Source organism: Lepidothrix coronata, unplaced genomic scaffold (assembly GCF_001604755.1).
Source record: "Lepidothrix coronata isolate B3197 unplaced genomic scaffold, Lepidothrix_coronata-1.0 Scaffold63, whole genome shotgun sequence".
NCBI lineage: Eukaryota > Metazoa > Chordata > Aves > Passeriformes > Pipridae > Lepidothrix > Lepidothrix coronata.
In genome coordinates, this window is record NW_016690243.1 from 785165 (window position 1) to 808326 (window position 23162).

General features: G+C 40.9%; 1 protein-coding gene across 1 annotated transcript in view; it reads right to left on the reverse strand.

The window, feature by feature from the left end:
• MET (MET proto-oncogene, receptor tyrosine kinase) overlaps positions 1 to 19346 on the reverse strand; it is a 126913-nt gene extending 107567 nt beyond the window's left edge. The window contains exon 1 of the mRNA XM_017817891.1: positions 19222 to 19346. The gene's annotated coding sequence lies outside the window, so the exon portion shown is untranslated. The remainder of the gene's footprint in view (positions 1 to 19221) is intronic.
• Positions 19347 to 23162: the final 3816 nt, after the last annotated feature.

Consider the following 23162-nt stretch of genomic DNA (forward strand, 5'->3'; position numbering starts at 1 on the left):
ACTGCTGTGCCAACAAAGTGGAGTGCTCTGACAGAGGAATTTCTCAGAACAAAAGGATGGCCCTTCTGCTCAAGGGAGATGTGAGAAGGTACAAGGTGGACAGTGTCTCTGTCGTCTGAACATGTTCACTGGAAACTGGCTAAGACTCTTGAAATAGTTTCAGAAGACAGCAGTTGATGAATGGTCATTGCCAGGACTGAACCTCTTCTTCCTATTTTCCACAACACAAGTTAATTATCAGGGGTCTTGGCAATAAGAAACTGCCCTTCGTGTAATGAGCTTCATTATGAACTGTAAAATTGCCAGGAACATTAAGTATTTTGACCTGTTACAGACCATGCCTCCTTAGCTCTGTTGTTTTCAGTACTCAGCATAACTAACATAAAACTAACCTGGAAACATCTCCCAGGACTGGAAACACTAACAGTGAGTATAGTGGCGGCAAATTCTGGGATTACAGAATCCCCAGGACATTCAGAATTCAAATCTCCTTTCTCAGGATGTTTTTTTAGCTTGATCACATGCATATAAATGTTTTAAGAGGATAACACAGTTTGGTTTTGTGTTGTGATAATAAAAACATTTCTATGCCATAGAATCATAGAATCATTTAGGTTGGAAAAGACCTGTAAGATCATTAAGTCCAACCATTAAGCCAGCACTACCAAGTCCACCACTATACTACATTCCTGAGTACCACTACTACTCTTTTAAATATACCCAGTAATGGTGGCTCCACCACTTCCCTGGGATCATATCCGTCATAATATGATCTTCTGGTTTTGCTGGTATAGTTCTGCTTTGAATAATTCTCAAGAAAAAAGGTGTCAATCATATCATCAGAAGGAGACAGATTGTAGATAATTCTCCAGAGACTCCTGGCACAGGATTTGGGAGAGACCTAGCCAGTACCCTGCAGACATTTTGCACATTGTCCCACCCCTGGCTGCCAGGCTTCTTGCCTTTTCCTTTCAACTGCAATGCACCCAAGACTGAATGACAAGCCATGCATACTGCCTGCTTCCCTACTTTATCAGAACAGGGAATGGAGGGTGGACATGGTGGGATCTTCCCACCTTCTCTTCAAAAGTGGGCAACACACCTGGTTGGGGGTGTTACACACTGCTGTTGCATCTCTGTGCATAGGGGAGGCAGATGTCAGTTGACTTTCTTTGAGATAGTTGGACTTATTCTACCTTAAAATCTATCTACAATGCACATGAATGGCAGTATTATTTATTCTTTTGTAGGATGTGCATCACATCTAAGAGGTATTAGCCTGATTTCAAACAGAAATTAAAACGCAAATTGTACTGCTAGAGATCTTACTATTTATGTGATTAAACCCACTCCAAATGTGCTGAAATGAAATCAAATGGAAGAGTACAGATGTTCAACAGTGTGAGGGAAAGTTATAGAGTACTTGGAGTTTACATTCCAAAACTGAGAGTCAGCTTGAAGATGGATGAAACAATACCATGACATATTCCTGTTGATTCCAGTCAAGATATTTCCTCTGCCTATCCATAGCCTATTTTAAAATGTACCTTTATTTTTTCTTTACTACCAGCTTTATTCAAATGTAAATCTATCGAATTCAGCAAGTTCTGATACTTATCTCATTTCCTCACTATGTTTTCCAGTCTTAACATGACTTTCATCTTCTGAAAAGCCAAAGGAAGAAAGACTTGCTGATGTTTATTGTATGCAAACTGAAGCTGAGCATCTGCAAAATGTTGAAGGCTGGAGGGGTATTACTGGGTCCTGACCCTGTTCCAACACCCTTTCACAGGCTCCTGAGGTTACCTTGTTTTCAGATAGAGTACTGGGCTGAGTGGACCTATCCATCTGACATGGTATAAACTGTGATATATTCTTCTGATTGCTACTCTATTGTTAAATTATTTTAATGCTCTCTTGAGAAGACTAATCCAATTAAGCTCACTTTTCGAGTTTGAAAATGCCAGCATGAATAACAAAACCCAGCATGAATAACAAAACCCAGCATAATTAACAATTATGGGTCTTTTCATAGTCCAAGTCTAATGACCAAAATAGAAAAAAACCCATCAAACTCCCTTCCTCCTTACTCTGTAATGATGTATGGCTAAATACAAGAAAGAGAAATGATCACTCTTTTTACATGTGACAAGTGAGTTCCTACTGGATTTATCACAGCAATACTTATTCGGTGAGCCAGAAATCATGGAAGCATCCTAGGGAAGAATTTTTGTTTCTAGAGAGAATGGTTAAGGTCACTGGGCAAGTAAAGAAGAAAGCTTGTATTCATAATGCTGCTACTAGAGCCTCGGATTAACATTTGGGGCTTTAATTTGAGCAGTGTCAAATACCATAATGCTTAGAAGCAGCAGTACAAATATTTGCACTTAGAATTAGGGTTTTTATTCTTTTACCAAAGTGTATGTGCTTCTGCATTTTTAAATATAGAATCACATATAAGATCAACCTAGGATGCTAGAAGATAGGGAGGTACCATGTCCAGGATACTTCCAACCCTATGGGCTGGAAGTCTGGAACCCTTGGCTAACTGAAAAGCTGGAGTCCCAACATCTCATTTCTTGTAACCAGTCTGGATATCTTTCCTTTCTTTCCTTCTCTTTTTGTTTATTTTCTTGGCAATATAGGGACTTACCTGAGATGAGTGGGTGGGTGAACACTCAGATCCTTCTACTGCCTCCCAGATCTCCCTCTACAGATCTCCCATCTCCAAACTGCTTCTACCCATTTTCTCTCAGTGCTTTTGCTTCTGTTTGGCATCAATAAATATCTAGCATTGTAGGAGCAACATTTAGAGCTTTCATGTAGGCTCTAGGAGAGGCAGTCTCTATCTCCTCTGAATATTTTATGCATGTGATCAGAAGCATCCTCAGATAGGAGGAACTGAGAGCACCTTTATTGAGATGACCCAGCAGTCTAATTGGCAGAGCTGGAAGGACAGAGTCTGCCACTGCTGGGGAGAATACTGGTGGCACCGAACCACTGATGTGGTGGCACTGCTCCACATGGCTTTCTTGCTGTTTTACTTCTGTTGAAGTAAAGCACCCCTGCCATCCCAAATAGATACAAAACAAGTATTTAATTAGAACATTGATTAGAATACCAACATCTTCATCACAACATGGTTTCTATGGGATTAAATGCATTCTGAGTTACCAGGTTAGCTCTCAAAGGATGGACAAAAGCCACAGTATAGTGGTGCTAGGTATGGAACAGTGCTGCTAGGATTTAAATGAAAGATGTATGCTTGAACAGTTCAGTGCTGCCAAAATGCAGGTGGTTCTGGTATACTCATCTGCAGAAATGTAGAAAGCAGGAAGATTTTTTTGTGTTTATCTCTAGTATTAAATGGAGATTCGAAGGATGTTAATTTTTGGGGCTTCAGAAGTCAGCTGGAAAAACCAGTCCCTGTTTTGAAGGTGGTAATTGGAGGCAAAGAGTTTTCCCACACAGTGTAAGTCAGATTAAGTGCCCAGTTGTTTGCGCTGTACGTGCTTGTTTCACATAATGCAAAGTGCCTAACAACTGTACCCGTATAGTTGTTGGCATCAAACGGTAAAGAAGAGCTATCTGACAGCCTGCTTGGCCTTTAGCTGCTTTTCTAAGCCTACAAGGCAAATTTGGTCAGCACAGTGGGAGAGCAGCTACACCCAAGTAAACAGTCTGATTCAGAGGTTTTTTCCTTTGCCTAAATGAAATGTGCATAAGGGGAACACAGCAACCCTCAGTCTGGAGAGCACAGGGCTCGCAAACAGTAGCTTACTGTAGAAACACAATGTGTTGTTGAGGAAGGCTATTTCTTTTCTTTTGTCATCCAAGATAAAATGATCTTTCCCAAAGCACGATGCTTATTCACCCTTTCCAGGCGGGCAATGCTGTAATCCCTGGTTTCCAAAGCTGTTCCAAGGAATAGCTCTCTCATTGCCTTGATGGCTGTGGCTTCTCCCAAATCCCACGGATTATCCAGGGAATGCAGCACAAGCAGGTCTGCCCCGGGAACACAGGGCGACATCCTGCAAACGCCCTGTCGCCACCAGCTCAGGCTGAGGGTGTTTCTGCAGAACAATAGGCGGAGCCGTATTTCACTGTCAGCGCGGTGACAAATGGTGGCCCACTGAGCCCCTGAGACATATGCAACTTGGCTGGCAATCAAAGGCAAGGGTCACGAATTGTCGTCTTACATCTTAAAGCTCAATGAGACGGTTTTGTGCCGTATTAGTCTCTGTGTATTAAGTTTCAGCAAAGAGGGGGCAGGGGAGGAGGGAAGAGATTTTTATCTGGAGTTAGGTGATGTTAAATATTCTGAATAATTAGATAAGATTGTGTGTGTCAAATCCTGTAAAGAACAGATCATGTTTTCTGATAAAGTATCTCTGATTCCCTCTGTCTTCCTTCCCCCCCAGTATATACATGAATGCACGCACACACACACATGCACTTTTTTAGTGATTTCAGGGCTTATTAAAGAATCCAGACTGATAGCTCTGAAAAACCTCACTCTTTCTGAATGGGGGAATGAATCCATATTCTGTGCATTTTTGGAAATCTCAAAAAGTAGCCAAAATAGGTGAAAATTCACTTTCCATGGCTGATCATTTTATGCTCATCCATGGAGATTTTAAAGCCTGACTAAGCACCCATTGACAGGGCAGTGTCCCAAGCTTACATCACAATGACTGCTGACCTTCAGCTGCTATTGAATTTTCAGAAAGGTATGCAAACCTTACCGGTTTTAAGTGTACAAGGATACCCACAGTGTACTCTTGACTCTGTTTGAAAGGAGCCTTGACCAAATTTGAGCCTTGCTGGAAAATCCTGATGCAAGGATGTGATTATGCAGACGTGTCCCCATGAGCTGCAGCTCCTTCTGAGAAGTGAGGAGAAGCCAAGAGGAGGACTAGCCTTACCCCTTATGTCCAAAACCAAATCCACCTTCACCCCAAGACTTTTCCTAATGGAAAGAAGAAAGTGGTATTTTGAACATTTCTGTTATTCATATCCTCTCACTTCCCTAGCTACTAATCAATGTTATTAAATTAGGATCTATGGTAGCTTATCAGGGAGAATGCCTGAAGGCTCTGGTAAGCAAACATATGATAGAGGTAGAAACATCGGGAAAATCACAAGAAAATCATTAAGACAAAGAATGTTTTAAAGACAATGCTACCACTCCAGAGGACTGCCAGCTTGGGAGGACCACCTCTTAGTTCTTTTAGTTCATTACAATCCAGTAAATCTGGTGTCAATAGAAAGTATATCCAAGGATGGACTTGATGTCACTCTTTACAGACAGATGTCTTCTACAGCTGAAAAGGTTTGTCTTCAGCACTCCACTTCCTGCAGGGGTAAATGTGGAGAGCACCTGTTCCCATCTGCAGAGGACCTGTTGTGTGGAGTGATAACCTGAACATCCTTCTTCCACTGCGTGGGCAATAGGACTAAGCAAGGAGGCTGTGTGTTCCTTTCCTGCAGATATGTTGGCTGGTGGATCCCACGTGCAGTGGGGTTACAGTTTCTGATGTGATGTTATTGCATTTTGCTCCTCACATATTTACTTGGGAATAGTGTTCCTTGCTCTGGGACCTGATTACTATGGAGAGAGGTGAGGTGTGCGACTTTGTCTCAGCTGTGTGCTGTGGTTGACTAGGACTGGAGCCCCGGGATAGAGGTGAACGAGTGCTTCCCCATGATTGGTGCTCTCATGACTGATTCAGGGCAGCCACAGGGCTGCTGCACTACAGCAGGTCATGGTACATGAAAGCTGAGACCACCATACCCTACCAAAAACTGATGAATAAGGCAATAAATGGAAGCAACCATCCATATTCCCTTCCACATTTGTTTCTGCAGTCCAAATACTTTAAGAGTACAAATAGGTCAATGTTAGGCACGACATCGTTATTCATTCCTTCAAGTTCATACTTGTCTCTGAATCACAAAACTGTTAGATGAAGAGTCATATATGCTGAACAAATCCAGCACCTGATTGATATGAATGACTATGCAAGGCTCCAGGTCAGGGCAGGACTCTGTAGGTCGTGTGGAAAAGACTGTGAAACAGCACTCACATGTAAGCAATTCTTGTAGGAGATGTTGAACAAGAATAACATCAACCCCTTCTCTTTCCTGACAGGAATTTTACACTTTGTATTGATGTACCCTTGAGGAATTAAATAGCATTTGAAAATATCTATACAAACACACTTAGTGCTGCTGAGAGAGCAGAGGGAGGACGCAGAGACGAGTGGGCACTCTCTCTTACCCTGGCTGCTATGCAAAGAGACAATGAGAGTGAACAGAGCCAGTGCTTACAGCTGTATCCAAGGATAGTTTAAAACAAAGAGAAAGATAATACTTTTGAAACCAGGGCCATAATTACTATTTATATCAACAGCAATTTGCCTTATTATGGTGCACAGCATTTGTTACCTAGGCAACAGATTTCTGTAGAAGCCTGGCTCAAATTAAAGTAAATCAGGCAAGATCTAACATCAATATCAATATTGTGTTTTAAAACCAAAAGACTAGAGAGTCAGCAATCCCACCTAAGTGTTGTATTTTCTATTATTATTGTCATCGACAGATACAAGCAGCACAGTTTGCATCTAAGTAATACCTTTCTCTACTGTGCTGGACTGATCTTCTTCATATACATTTGCAGATAAAGTGAATTCTACAGAGGTCTGCTCTTTCCTGAGGAAGTAATTGTGGGCATGGATTTGTGGCGGGCAATACACTTCTGCAGCCATGTATAGAAGAAGCACCCTTGACATGTCTAACCTGATATTTTATTTTCAAGCCCTTGCTCAAGCCCAGCCTCTAAGTAGTTTATGAGCCGGTATGTGCTTTTCTGTGGGCTCAGACAGATACTTGGTGTACACCTGGGGAGGAAAGCTTGGGTCTGGTCACTATAATGGCACCTGTGCCCTCTTGGGTGACGTGAACAGATGAGCATGGGAGAGGTCGGGCTCCCTGGATCAGTCTACAACCAGAGCTTATTCATGGATTGCCATAAGCTCAGGTGCTTTGAGTGAAACTATTAGGCAGGGATATGTATGTAAAGCATCTACCCATGGATGTGCAGTGTCCTTGTGCTTGCCTACAAGCCTGTCTTAATCCCACAGCATAAGCAGAGGCCAAATACCATTTTATGAATCACAGAATCAAGTAGGGTGGAAAAGATCTCTGAGATCATTGAGTCCAACCCATGACCTAACACTACCTTGTCAAGTAGACTATGGCACTAAGTGCCACACCCAATCTTTTCTTAAACACCTCCAGGAATGGTTACTCCACCACCTCCCTGAGCAGCCCATTCCAATGTCCAATCACCCCTTTGGTGAAGAACTTCTTCCTAATGTCCAACCTAAACCTCCTCTGGTGCAGCTTAACATCATGTCCTCTTGTCCTGTCACTAATTGCCTGGGAGAAGAAACTGATCCCCATCTCACTCCAACCTCCTTTCAGGTAGTTGTAGAGAGTGATGAGGTCTCTCCTGAGTCTCCTCTGCTCCAGGCTTAACAAGTCCAGCTCCTTCACCCTCTCCTCATAGGACTTGTACCACACCCTTCACTAGCTTTGTTGCCCTTCTCTGGACCTGCTCCAGCACCTCAATATCCTTCCTGAACTGAGGGGCCCAGAACTGGACACAGTACTCCAGGTGTGGTCTCACCAGCACTGAGTACAGGGGAAGAATCACTTCCCCGGTCCTAGTGGCGACACTGTTCCTAATACAGGCCAGGATGCCCTTGGCCTTCTTGGCCACCTGGGCACACTGCTGGCTCATGCTCAGCCTGCTGTCAGTCAGTACCCCCAGGTCCCTTTGTGCCTTGCCACTGTCCAGCCACTCTGTCCCCAGTCTTTATTCATAAATATTCAAATTCATAAATAGTGTGTGCTTTCATGATTTTCCTATGCACTGGAAAATAATTAAAGGACTGAGCATTTACAAATCATATTTAGGGAACAGTGTGCAGATATACTTTCAAATGTAGCTTTTGGGGAATACTGGGTTGTATTTTAGGACTTTACCTTATCTGAAGGAACACTGGAATGTAAATCAGTGAAGATTAAAATTTTTAAGAAAGGAATCTGACTCCAACAGATACTTTAGAGTCCAAGGCAGAATAAGTATAGAAAGACATGGCTAAGCACTATGAACTATAAATACATTAATCTCTTTCTAAATTCTGCTTTAAAAAATGCTAGTCAGCAAAAAATAGACATCTTGTAATGAACCACTGATCATTCTAGCGATTTTTTTGCACCTTTTCTCATATGATTTTTGCATTTTTTTCTTTTCTGTAGATACAGAAATTCTGCAAAAAATTCTGTCTTGAAAATTTATATGAGTCTAGAAAAGCTACTAAGAAGTGTGTAGTGAAGAGCAATGTAGGAAGGCTCAAATATTTGCCTCTCTTAGGCAGCTCTGTCACCATAATCCTTTAATGGGGGATTTTCCCCGCAGATGTTTGACCTATTATATAGACTTGAACAGCTATTATAGACTTTCCTTTTCAGATTGGGCTTCTACTCTTGGCAAAGCCACTGTCTTTGTTATCTAACTCTTCCTTAATGTACCTCAGTCAGCCTTTCTCCATCCCAGGGCTACTGAAACACTAGGACTGTCGTAGCAACTATGGACAGACTCCGCAGCTGCTCTGTGGCTGCCTGTCCATCCCAGTTGCCTGCCCTTTGCACCCTTCTGCTGAAGGCAGCACTGGGGAAGGGTGCCAGCCTATGGGGCTGGAGCTTGCTGTTGAGACAGTCACGTACCTTCTGGTGGTGAGCTTCAGGACTATGACATTGCTTTTTATGTTGCCTCTCACATAATCTCTGAGAGACCTGAAATATCACTGAAAGAAAAGTCCCCAATGTTAGAGCCATTGGGCAGAAAATATTTTTCTGGAAAAACTTCATTAAGATGTTGCAATATGACCCCAAGGTAGTGCCCACTTTCTGAGTGCCTTTACATGTTCACAGCTGCCAATAAATACCACAGTGGTAAACAACCCCAGCTGCCTGATATTGAGAGTACAAGAACTATTTAGTAATCTGAAAGAACTTGGGCTTGCTGTGCCACACTAAGGTTGTTGAACATGCACTTGGGAAAGTTACATCAGTTTGTGCTGAGAACGTTGGATGCTTTTCTTGGTAATAGGCATCCTGACTGTTGATTTGATATTTCTAATAATACCAGCAATCAAATATAGGAAAGACCGCTCCATCTTAATATAGATGGACAAAGAGGTACACATGTTGAATCATTCCCTTGTTGGCAAAAGATAGGAGTTTTACTCAGCTTTGGCAAAAATACGCATTTATTAGTTACTAAGTTTCCTCTAAATCCTTCCTGATTAGCGTCTTAGGGAGGTGCAGGACTTTAGAGGTAACAGGTTTTGGACGAGGTGTTTTCACTGGCATCCATGACTGTTAATGATTAGCAAAAGTCCTCTGGTTCTTTTTTTCCGAGAATATCCTGGCCATGTCTCAATTTTCCAACATGTGAATTCCCCACTTTGGTTTTAATAAGCCATTGAACTGTGTATGCCACTGTACTGTTGTTTTTGGAGCTGCTCAGAAATTATTTTTCTTAATGAAAATTATGCTTTATGATGAAAAATGAAGATCATGTTTTCAATTGAAAATGGCTTTGTTTTGATACTTCAAATGTCTCATGGGAGCAGTAGTCTGCATGCTTCATATTCCAAAGCCTTCAGCTGTGGGGGCTTCTTAAACAAACTGCTCCTCCCTTGACCTGCAGTGTGAGTTCCTGGCTGTAGGACTTGTCATATGATATCTAGTCCAGCTTGAAAATCTGAGCAACAGAGGGGACTGGAGACAGCTACAGCTTTCATGAACTACCACAGGGACAATCCTGAAATGTTTTGGGTTTTTAAAGAAAAAAACCCAACACAACAGCAACACCAAAAAGTCAAACAAATCCCCCAGAAAAAAATATTATTTATATTTCTGGTAATCTGCTTTAAAAAAAAAAAGTAATTTAGATTTCTGGTAATCTGTTGTGAGGGTTCGGCCCTGGCTGAATGACAGGTACTCACCAAAGCTGCTTTAATCACTTTTCTCCTCAGCTGGACAGGGTAGAGAAAATGAAATGAAAGGCTCGTGAGTTGAGTTGAGGTGAGAAGAGGGAGAAATCACTCACCATTTGCCATCAAAAGCAAAACAAACTTGACTATGGCAAATTAATTGAATTTTTTACCAAGCAAATCAGAGAAGGGTAATGAGAAATAAGCCCAAATCTTATAAAACACCTTTCCCCCACCCCTTCCTTCTTCCTGGCTTAAATTCACGCTTGATTTTCTCTAGTTCCTCACCCAGTGGCACAGGGGGACAGGGAAAGAGGGCTGTGGTCAGTTCATCACAGGTTGACTCTGATGCTCCTTCCTCCTCAGGGAGAGGACTCATGCTCTTCCCCTGCTCCCATGTGGAGTCCCTCCTATGGGAAACAATGCTTCATGAACTTTGCCAGTATGAGCCTTTCCCACAGGCTGCAGTTCTTCACTAGTTACTCCAGCGTGTGTCCCTCTGTGGGGTCCAGTCCTTCAGGAACAGTCTGCTCCAGCATGAGTCCCACATAAGTCCTTCCAGGAGTCTGCTCCAGCATGGGCTCCTCTCTCCACAGGGCCAGAGGTCCCTGCCAGGAGCCTGCTCCAGCCTGGGCTTCCCACAGGATCACAGCTTCCTTCAGGCATCCACCTGCCCTGCTGTGGGGTTCTCCACAGGCTGCAGGTGGATCTCTGCTCCAGTGCCTGAAGCACCACCTCCTCCTCCTTCTTCACTGACCTAGGTGTCTGCAGAGCTGTTGCTCCCACATATTCTCACTCCTATCTCGGACTGCCCAATTTTTTACCCCCCTTCTTAAATACATTGTCCTGGAAGTGCTACCACCATTGCTGATGGCCTTGGCCTTGACCAGCGGAGGGTTCATCCTAGAGCTGGCTGATATTGGCTTCATCAGATATAGGGGAAACTTCTGGCAGCTTCTTGAAAAGCCCCCCTGCTACCAAAACCTGGCCATCCAAACCCAATACATCTGCTTTTTGAAAAACACAAAATTTTATCAGGTAAGTGAATAGTTCTCACCAAGAATTTAGTTTAGCTGAAAGCTTGTCAAAAAACTGGTGTGATAAAAAGAGTTTGCATATCATTAATTGTTTTCCTTTTTAACAGAATAACCCTACTTCTGCCAGAGAGCTGATTTGTGCCACGCCAGAGGAAGGTTTATAAGACACATGCTTGATGAAATTACAAATAGTTGCCCTTGAAATATGCTAACACAAAGCACTGAACACAATGGAAACTAGGAAACAGGAACTGATCACCTGCACTTGAGTGATTAAACTCTCCTGCTGCGTAACGAACCTGTAGCACCCAAAAATGCTGAGCATTCTACATTAGCTACAATTGCTTTCCAACAATTTCAGGCTAATTTTCAAGGTATTTGGATCAGAAGGTCTTGTAAAGGAGTTTTTTTGATTGCTTAGCTGCTGGTTTATAAGGCTTCGCATGACAGCCTCTTGAATGTCGTCTCTTTTCCTGTCTATGTTCTCATTCTTACTGTATGATCTTAGATATTTTTTAAAATAAATGTATTATCTTTTTAAGTCAGAACCTGCCTTGTTGTTTGAGCTCTCCTATGGCAGCAGGAGGTCTTGAGTTTTTGTTCTCAGACACCTTCCTCTCCCTGTTTCAGTTCCCTCATGTTGCTGTTTGCACAACTGGGGCTTTCTCACGCTTATGTGCACTGTGTCATAGGTCTCTGAATTGCCTGAGTTCATCTCTGAGGATTTGCCTTCTCTTTTATTGCAATGGGCTGCCTTGGATAGGTTTTGCAGTGCTAAAAAGAAGTTGGGGAGAAGTTTCTTTCTATACAAACCTTCGATTTAAAATCCACAGGTTTATAGTATACTCGGTACCAAGTTTGCTTTCTTTGCGAGAATCGATGATTTTCAGCCTATAATAAAATGATTGACTGGACCTTATGGCTTTGTCTAAAACGCTTTGTGCCTTTGTGGTCTGTGTTAAGCTTGTGTTTTTCATGTCAGTGCACTTCATGGTGAGGTATTCTCATTTCCTAGCTTCCCTGTGTTCATTTCTTTCTACATTCATTCTCCCTACACCTTTTAACCACATAGCAGCAAAACAGGCATTCTTTGGGTGGTGGGAGTCAAGCAGAAAATTTTGAGGCCAATTAAGGACTTTTTGTGTTATTTTAAATTAGCAAGCACTGAGGAATGGCAGATTCACAGAAAATTGATGGGGTTTAGGCATGTTAGTTGATATTATCCTAAAAACAAACTGTTGTGTCTTCCAAGATACCTTATGTCTTTTGTCTCTCCCTTCTCCCTCTCCTGGTCCTGTGAGACTGATGGAGCAGACACGATTCATTGACTGATTCCTTTGATGTCAATGGGATGAAAGTCATGGCCAAATAGAGCTATAGGCTTTTAAGATGACTTGGTGTATTATTTTCTCATTGCCTTAATAAAGCTACTGTAGCAAATCTACAGCTGCCAAGATAATTTTAATATAACAACTGTGTTTCCCATAGTGGTATTCTATAATTATATTCTGCCCAGGAAAAAAAAGTGCCTTCAGGATATTTCTGGAGGCTGCTCTTCTACGGTATTAATCTTGATTGATAATCTGATAGGTAAACCTGTTTACCTATCATGCAGTTAGTTGGCTTCCTTTGTTAAACATGACTATATCATGTAAGATCTACTTTTCATTCAAAGAGCTTGAATTGGCTGAGAGGAGGTAACCAAACCGGCAGTCCTACTCCGATATGTGAGCAAATGAACTGGAGCATTAGCTCCCATGTTTGCCAACTCTTTGGGATGTGACCAAATCTCAAAGTCAGAGATGCCTTTTTTTTAATGACCTAGAGGTGTTTCATCTGCATGGGCAAGTCAAGTTTGCTTCTCCCTGACTCATATCATCTGTGTAGATTCTGCCTCTGTAACCTCTCTGACAGTGCTGCAGAAGTTGGGTATACCTGTAAGTGCCTTTAATGGTTCTGCAGAGCCATGTGGAGTAAAGAGTGGTAGATGCATATTGTGACTAGAAGATAAGCAGGTATCCATCTACGAAAGGACTACAGCACCTTCTGAATAAAAAACTTGGTTGCTGTGCAGACACAGTTTGGAGAGTAAATGAACACTTCAGATGATCTTCATTTATTAGTCTGTTCTGTCTAACATAGATATGAATGCTGATTTTTGCTTCCCAGAGAAAAGGACTGCAGTGAATGCAAACCTCTAGATATTTTACATATTTATTTCATCCTTTCCAAACAACTACCTAAAGCTTCTTGAAGATTAAAATTAATCAATTTAGGTTTAATTGAACTGTGTTTTCAAAATCACAACATGTATCTTTACTCCTGAGGTAGATTTAAAAATAACCAGTAAACATAACTGCTGAGACTATAATTGAACAGTATTTATCTTTTTAATCGCTTGTTGGTTATGTTCCAGGCTTAGCATCTATGGCTGAATATTCAACAAAATGTCAGCAAGATTTTCTTTCTAGATTACTACTTCAGTGCTTGAGGCATAAATTAATTCTTACTTTCAACTGTTAGTAATTTAGCCAATACTCATTATTTAGTATGCTGGATCTATGACAGAAACTTGCCCCTGCACAGGCAAGTGTCTTCGAGTTCAGTACAGTATTAAATAACTGATGTTGTGACAATCTTCAGAAATATCATCACTCCTGCTTGTCAAATGGCTCTTCAACACATTTACAAACCAGCTGATAGCAATGTGGCTTGTTAGCTCAGCTTAAATAGTGGCTTCAAAGATATAAGTTCATTTACAGAGCAAAAGAGACTTTAAATTTCTGTCAGGGTGGTTTTACAAGCCATTAAACAAGCTGCCAGGCACAGAGGTGCTCTGAGAAAAATGAGGAGGAGCAGTGGTGCTGCTCAAAAGAGGATCCCACGTGATTCCCCCACTGCAGCCCCTCTGCTCCCCTATCATGAGTGACAGTATTCTGATGAGCTCCTCCTTGGAGAGGGTTTCTTCCACTTACGTAAATACCTAGGCATCCACACACTCTGCCTCTTCTTATTTATTAAAAAAATAATAATCTGAAAAGCCTTTCTATCCTTATTGTTGTACAACAGCAAAATAGTGTAACTGCCCTGTGGCTCTGATGTATAATCAGATTCCAGATGCAATAGATTGGGAAGCAGATTATCACTTACCCACTCCCATTTAAACTCAGGTGACAGACTATTCTTTCCATAAATATGTTGATTTTTTTTTATACAAACAACAAAAGATGGAATATGGAATGAAATAAGGAGGAGGATGTGGAACTGAATGTTCTTTTTATCACCAGCTAATTCACCTTTTAAAACCTATGTACCACCTACAGTGGCTCTGAAGATGGACTTAAACCATCATGATGCCTGTCTCATATTTTCCCTGTTTGAATGTATTTATATTTAATCAGGATATTGTGTATTTTTCCAGATACTACTTTGCCTGCAGCTATAGCAGCTGCCTTTTAGAAGAGTCTTTTAAATTGTAATTAAATAAAATAAATAGAAACAGAAAAAGTGCGGAAGCTGTTCATTGAGGATAAGAGCATTCAGAACACAAGAGGTGCTATTTTTCTGTGTTGACCTCTAATAATTTGCATAAACCACCTGCCTTAGTTTATCCAACTGTTAAATTGTTATACGTGCATATTTTTCCCTCCAAGGGTTGTGGACAGAACTCATTAATGTCTCATAAACACTTTCAAATGCTTTTATAAGATCATCCTATTCATAGTGGGTCACACTAATGAGATCTACTAATAAAAGGTAAAAAACAAGTATTATTATATTATTCACTCACAAATATTTTGACAGAGGATAACAACCATGAGAATTGTATCATAATTTTTAATTAAAGCATTATTTCTAATTAAAACAGCATTAATTCTACAGCAATAATATTAATTTTTCCATTGATGAACCAGTCAAAATTCTGACACTGACAGAGATTCTGCAATTAAATTCTTTATAACACATCACAGCTCTGACTCTGATTTTTATCTCTCTCTGTACATAATAATTTGATGATTTCTGAGAGAACAGCCGTTTTCTTCCCTCCTCACCCTCAGCTGAGAAGATTATTGCCCATCTCCAGTGACTCCTGAAATGGGCCAGGTGTATGTGCATGAGAAAGGTGTTGACCAGAAGCATTTAGCATGAGGCCCTGTTCTCATGTCCCCTGGCATCTCTGGGTGGCTGGGCTGGGACTGGGGCAGTGTGGGACACCAGGCAGCCCTGTGCCTCTAGTGAAGGTGTGAGGGCAGGGTGCAGCAGGGCAGGTGTGCTAAGGTGCACAATACCTCCCTCACAAGGCAATGGAAAGCCAGTATAATTACTGATGCACAGGCACAAACAGGACCTTGAGTTTGTTCACTTCTGAATCAGGGAGATGTAAAAGTTTTGCTACATTACTTAAGTTTTCCAAAGAACTATCTGCATTTTCAAAAGTAAGGTCTCTTCCAAGCAGATTCAAATACTTTTTCCCAGGATACCCTCAACTTTTCTTGAAAATGATCCCTGAGGGTAGTGCTTAGTGCCTTGTGAAGGATGCTTAGTTCTCCAAATCTGGGCATGAGGTACAGACTCAATATGCTTAGATAAAGTTTAAACCTGCTCTAGCCAAAGTCAGTGGAATTATGGCAACCAGGATTTCATAAATACATGAAAAAATATCATTATATACTGTCTTCCAGGTCTTTTTATTCTTTTTTCAGTCCTAGGACAGCCTAATAGATGTTAGCTTTGTTTACACAAGATTCCCCAGAGAAGTGCCTTCTGGAGGGAGGGATCTGTGCAGATTTCCTCTCTCCTACAGCCTGCTACAAAGCAGGCTAGAAAAAAGAAGTCCTGCTCTGTAGGAATTCATATATTCTTAGTTGACTGATCCTAGTGAAACATTTGAGAACGCATGTTACATGAGGCAGAAAAGCTGAAATGATAACACTGAATTGTTTCAACATTGTAGAAATCAATTTGCAACAAGATTTTTAATTTACAAGTCCAATGAAATTAAAAAGTGGCTGCTGAATATTTTTGATTTATCTGAAACTCTGCTTCCAGTTGAAAAAATACAATAGCAATTGGAATACTGAATCCTGCTGGTGATTTGTGAGGCTATTTAATTTTGAACCACTCTTTTTAAAAATACCTTTTTTAAGGAGGCTTTTTTGGTTGCAGGTAGTGCATGCAGCAGTGCAGGAGGAAAGTTCAGCCTGGGTGCATGGCATTGTCCTCCAGGCAGGATGCCTAGGAAAGACAGTCCGCAAATGCAAGCACCTGATTTAGATGCTCCAAGGGTCCTCTTTATATGTAAATAAAACACTTCAGCATGGATCTTCCTTAACTTCACATAGTCAGGTTTTTGCACTAGGAAGGAGATGATCAGCAAGGTAGCAGAAGATACTGTGTGGCAGAAAGAATACTGTGATTCCCCAGTGATGTTTCCTTCATCAATTGCTTGGAAAAAAATTTTGGCTCTTTACAAAGGCAAACAGGCCCAGATTTATACCATATACCATATACCTGTACATACAGGTGTATGTAAGCCACATACTTGAAAGACAAAAAATAAGCTTTAATTGTAGATGCTTGATATGCCCTGGAAAGGAGCAGATAAAGTGTTACCCATCCAGAATGAAGACTGAAGAATTTTCCAGGAGTCCACACATGAAGAACTGCTGAAAATCTATAGTATATCTAACAATGTACAAATCTGTTACCTGTTAACCTGAAACAGCTTTTAAGAGCTCTGAAGGTAATAAGTAACATGGATTTTGCTGCTTTATGAAAAGTATTGAGGTCCTGAGGAGGCCTTTTAGTTTGCTAATGACCTACTGAATATTATGAAATTTAAAAATGTGGGTCAGATCTGGCCTAAAACCTTTTTTTTTTTTTTCTGGCAAGATTGAAGGCTGTGAATTTCTACTACAATGACCAGAAGAAGGTAACTGAACGTAAGGGAGATCCAGACACTTACAGACCGTGGAACATTAAAGATCAACCAACCTACTCTTTCCCAGTCAGCTATGGGGATACAGCTAGTAAGTAACTCACAGAGTGGACCTTCCTTTAGAAACTTCTCTTTCTCTTATCTCTAAAATACATTAGGCTTTCCCCATCTATATGGATGACTTTCTGGATATTTGACTTTTAATGAAACACAGAGGCAAAATGTTCTTTTGCAAGTCTTATGGACACAGAAAGATGCATTTCTTGCAAGCTTTTAATTTTGCCCAACACTTTTTGAAGGCCTGCCAATTGTATCAACAGCAAAACAACACTGCATTGTGTTTAACAGAAAGTAAAAATATGATGTGCCTGTCCCAAAAACTATGATCACGTTGTTGATCCTTGTAATACAGCCATGGTACAATTGCAATGAAATGTACTCTGGCTACAGGAGGTCCACGGTTCTCACTGACACCAAGAGGTGGAAGTACCCTTGAGAGTATGCAGTGATCCAGGTGCAGGAAAATCTCTATCAGAGCAACTGAACCCTGCTCTACTGAAGAGATGGAATGAGACAGTGAAGGGTCTCGACTTTGCCCATGGCACCCACGGAGTCTGAGTGCTCCCCGGTGAGCTGGAAGCTGCTGACCTGGCAAAGCACTGTCAACCGAAAGTGACAGCCGCTCCTGTCACATCTCATCTTTGTAGCTCAAGGACCAAAAGTAAAAAGCTCACTCTACAGAAGATCTGGAAAAGATGTCTTCTGAGTGTCTAACAGAGCCTGGCCACTTCGTTGCTATTCTCTTCATACACCACAGGGGATACTAATAACAGCTCTATGTCACTGAGACAAGAATTTGGGACTCACTTTTTACCTGTAAGGTTTTGATTTTATTCGACACACTGTACTCTTTTAACAACCAGAATAGCATCAGTGGGTTTAGCTGTGTGGAGGAACGCAGAACTGTGCAGCTTCCAGCATCACCCACTGCAATTGTACACTGCTGGCTACGCTTCTGAGCAGCCATCTGAACTGCAGACTGAACCAGCAGGCACACCTGGCTGTGCTAGAGGAGGTTTACCATAGGTCTATATCCACTCATTCCCTCTTCAACATCCACATATTAAGTTCTTCTCTGATGATTATGTCTTTGTAGCATAAGCCGTGTTTTTGCTTAGTTGAGAAGAGTCATTACACACCTGATGATTTGGAAGCTCCACTGTAACACTTCTAAACCCTACTACTAACAAAAGAGTAAACCCAGCACAGAACTACTTACTATGTCACTTTTTGCTGCCAGTGAGTCTAAAATAAATCCCATCTGAAGCCTACAGACATAGCTTTGGACTGAAGATTGGCTTTAAAATTTATTGAAAAAATATATAAGAAGACGTTAAAACTGACATCTAGCCTTGTGTGAGAATATTAATGCTAATTCACACACACTTAGAAATGTGTGCATTGAGTGTACAGTGTTTGCACTGAACAGACCTCTGGTTGTGTAACTGAATTAAATGAATAAAAATAAAAAGTGTTTTCCTTCTGTGGCACCCATTTTGCAAATCTTTTTAGAATCATCGGGCTCTTAAAGCCCCTGTAGAATCTCCATCCAGTCTTCAGGGCCACAGATTGCTGGTGTCCCAAGTAGACCTCTTACAGACAACATCACTGAAAAGCCTCTATGCACAATCCCATCCTGGAAACTACAATTTGCATTGAACTGCTTCAGGATATTGCAGAACATCTTATACCTTGGGAAGGTGAGGACAATATGAGCAAAAGAGCTGGTTGCAGGCTGCAGGCTGCATCATGAATCAGTGCTGATGACAACTATTTGTCAAATGTGTTTTACATTTAACAGCAAACAACTTCCAAAACTCTCTGTTGACAGCTCACTGATCTGAATTTATTTAGCTAAATGTTTCCTACGATTTCTTTCAACATGAGAATCATGGCCTTTTGTGCAGTTCTTATCAAGAGAATCAGGCTCTTGTTTCTCCCCAGCAGACTGAGCTCTCTACTGTGTTAATTGGCAGATCAGTCCATTACCTCATATTAATACCCTCAAAGTCCAGGCAACAAGGTTACCTAAATCCAGTACCAAATGGCAATGCTAACAATTTAACAATCTAGTTACAAGCAGTAAGTTACAAAAGAAGTCACGTTGTCTCTGCCTTACCTTAGTTTTCCCCTTAATGGTCTCATTAGTTTTTGTAGTTGGGCACAGCAGTTAATGGCCTCAGCAATAAATCCGGCAAAGTGAGGTTTTAAATCTTCAAGGTAGATCTGTGCTACTGGTTTGTCTTGTTATTTTCCATGTTGACCTTTGCTACCTTTATTTAGGTCATTCTCCCTTAACTTTAACTGTTTCAGAGTCTAACAAGTGATATCTAACTCTGAAATATTAAATTTAGACCACGTATATGCCAAATCAGTGAGTGCTCTAGGCTCTACAAAGTGATGTATCAGGACCTTCCAGGACTACTGTAGCTTAAAATCGGAAGCCTTTAAAAATAGTGATAGTAAAAACACAGTTCCTTTTTATTTGTCTCTTGCACTTCTGAACTTTATTATTCAGGTTTTCCCATCAGTCCTATGAGGGCTAGAGAGCTCCTTTTAAAAAAAATTACACTACCACAAAACCAACAGCTTTTATTTAATCATATGACTTGAGAACCTGGGAGCTTAAGGAAGAACAACAAAGAAAACAATAATCACAATTAGAGCTGAAGGCTGGTAGCAATGTGCCTGACACAAAGATCCTTCATCATGACTTCAGGATCAGTGTACCACGATATTAACCAGATTAGTGATAAAGATCATTGCATTCTGTGTTTCCTTTCTCTTGACAGCTTTCATGTCTGATTCTCTATGGTGCTTATTGAGTCCAGGGATATTTCGCTAGTGTACGACTATAGTAAAATAGCCATGAATTACACCCTCAAAGTGCTCTTTACTGTAGCCACTAACACTTTATAGTGTTGTCTAGAAATCCAAAAGAATGATTTAGTCAAACCATGGCTTTTATTTCATTTTTATTAAACCTGGCTCTCTGCCTAAACTCTCAGCATTTTGAACAGTGAATATATTGCTTTGTCCGTAACATTTGTAACCTTTATTGATCCACTCAGGTAAAAGCACCAAGTAAAAGTCCTTTATTATTGATGTGGAAAATATTACTTCTCCACTGCTTTTTGATCCACAAACATCTGTCACTTTTCCTTTATAAATCCCTTTAAGTCTTCTTTCTTCAAGGCCTAGAAATCCCATCCATGGTTATTTTCTGGGATGCAGTTGTTTTTCCATATGGAATCATAGAATAGTTAGGGTTGGAAGCGACCTTCAAAGGTCATCTGGTCTAACCCTGAGCAAGTTATGTCCAGGTCCAAACTGACCTTGAATGTTTCCCCAGATGGCATGTCTACCACCTCTTTGGGCAACATGTGCCAGTGTTTTGCTACTTCAGATGGTTGAATTAACACTGGCTCACAGCACTTTCTCCACATCTAACCTTTGAATACAATATTTTTGCACAAATGCAGCTTACTGTGGTCACTTATCTTCTCAGAACTACGTGGTCTTTTGCTGCAGCTTTGAGGGACCCCCCCTCAGGAACCTCATTGCACTCACTGCAGCAGTACTGCCCCAGGGTGAGCATCCTTCTCGAGAGCACAGCAGGTCTGCAGCCTGCTCCTCACAGCGTGCACATATTTTCCTGAAGAAAGTAAATTGTCAACAGAGCTTGTTGTGCACAGCTTTGTTTTCTGATTTTATCACTCCTGATTTTATCGCCCCTGCTACTCCTGTTCCAGTGCTGCAAGAGCTGAGCTCCCCCAAGCAGAGAGGAGCCGAACATCCACACCTGCCCCAGAAGCTGTGGGTGTAGTATCACGGCTAATGATTTTTCGATTTATTTTTTTCTGCCTGATGTCCCTAGTCAGTGTACCTGACAGTTCCAGCAGTGTAAGCAATAATTTTCCTGCCTGTCACAAGCCCTGTGACCTGGCCGTGGCCTGGGGAAGGTTGCTCTGTGCCTCTGCCCTGCCAGGGCTGCCATTCCAGCACCCTTTTTGCTCTTATGGCTTCTGAGGCAGAAGAAGCCTCCCAAGGTTTTCGGTCAGTGCATGGCTGTCATGTCTCATCACACATCAAAGTGATACCTTCGACAAGTGCATTTTCCCATACCATTTGCTGATTTCTTCTTTATAATTTCACCTGCTGGGACCCAAACTGGCACCACATCGGTCACCAGGGCACAGAAAATTTCACTGGCTATTTTCTCTGTCTGAGTACAGTTGGTCTTTTTTACTTATTAGCATTTAAAATTATTATAGATTACTACTTATCTATGTGTCTTCTGAGTGTAGGAGTACGTGTTCAGGCCATTTATATTAAATGTTCATTCCCATCTGGGTTGCATGTTAACTTTGTGTATATGTTTGCATATTGAGGGTGATATCATTCATCCTTGTACAAACAAGGTGTGTATGTCTGTGTCTGTGCAAGTAGCTTAATGTATCTCTTCATATATGTGCAGCATACTCCTGTCTGTATTACACAAAGATGAGCAAATGTTGTGGTTTGTGCTTCTGCATGCAGCACTTCTCTGTCTGCATGTTAATACTTCTCAGCACCCTGATGATTTAATCATATGTTAGGTAAGGAAGGCAGCACTGCTTCACAGTGGAGAACATTTATTTTAGGTTTCCATTTTCAGAAATTATTTCAATATGATGCTCCACCATTATGAAAGAAAAAAAAAAAGAGTATTTCACCTGTCTAAGGTATTTACTCATATTGGGAGCAATATTATGCTCCCAACATACTAAAGAAAATCTCTGGATCCAGTGAGTGGGATCAACCTCCCCTGTTGTTGGCCCATATAAAGTCAGATGACTACAAGTTCATCATTGTGGCTCTTTCTGTAGTCAGTGAAAAAAACCACAGGTGTATAGACATCCCATCCTATGATAGATGCCTAAGGCAGTGAAAGGACCACTGTCCAGGGACAGGTGTTTGTAGTAGCCCTCTGAAACTTGCTGGGTTTTGCATTGCTTATATAGGAGGAGAGCTTTACTCACATCTTTGTTTGATGAGGTAAGTCCTGGGTATCCAGAAAAGCAAAAATAACTGAACTGAATGTAGCAGGTTTTCTCTTTATATGTTTCATGACCACAGTTTTTCTTTCATGCAGGTTTTTCAAGTCTAGACGTGGCCCACACTGGATTAAAGGCATTAAAGGGAGTGGACTAGAATATGTGAACTATAAACAGAACAGGCATTTAATACTGGAGATCCTGGAGGGAAGTTTTAACAGAGGAACTGTGGATGCAAAACTGACCCCAAAGCCAATGAAAGACAATCCCCTTGAATTTATAGGCTTGAGTATCATCCCACAGGTGAATGATGATTATCTTGCAAATGAAGAAATCATCTGATTTTTAGTATAGGGCAAGGCCAACACCTAATGTTTACATTGCACTGGAACTGCTGGTCAAATAAACAGGACATCAGCACCAACAAACAATTATTACCCAATTTTTGATGATTTCTTCCAGCGTATTCATGAAAGACAGAAATCCAAGGTGAAACCTCATGCCTTTTGTAGCTATTAAATCATAAAACAAACACAGATTTGGACTTAACAAAACTACAAGATGTTTATTATGCAGTGAAACTGGAACATCAAAAGTGTCTTGGAAGTCTAATGGAATCCTCAAATTTGAACAAAAGGGAAAGATATGAGCTTTCTCTTTTTTAGCTTTGATACTCTTGAGATAATCAGTAACTTGATGGATCTAGGGAAGCACACTTATTTGTAGAATAAAAAGGTTTTTTATGAGTATCAAGTTGCTGATATACATAAAAGTTTACACTCCTACTATGTTCTGAACCTCTCTGTTTAAGTGGGATTTTTAACATATGATCAATTTACAGCTTATCTTTGTGCAGGGTCCCAGAATGATACAATTTGAGGGGAAATAACTGCCAACACTTAATTTTAAAGGCTGAGAATGTTATTCTTTTTTTTTTTTTTTAGAATTTCACTGGACTTCAGGTGGAGCTGAGTCCAACTCCCTGTTTTAATAAGAATGTTTTGGATTTTCCTGATTTTACTAT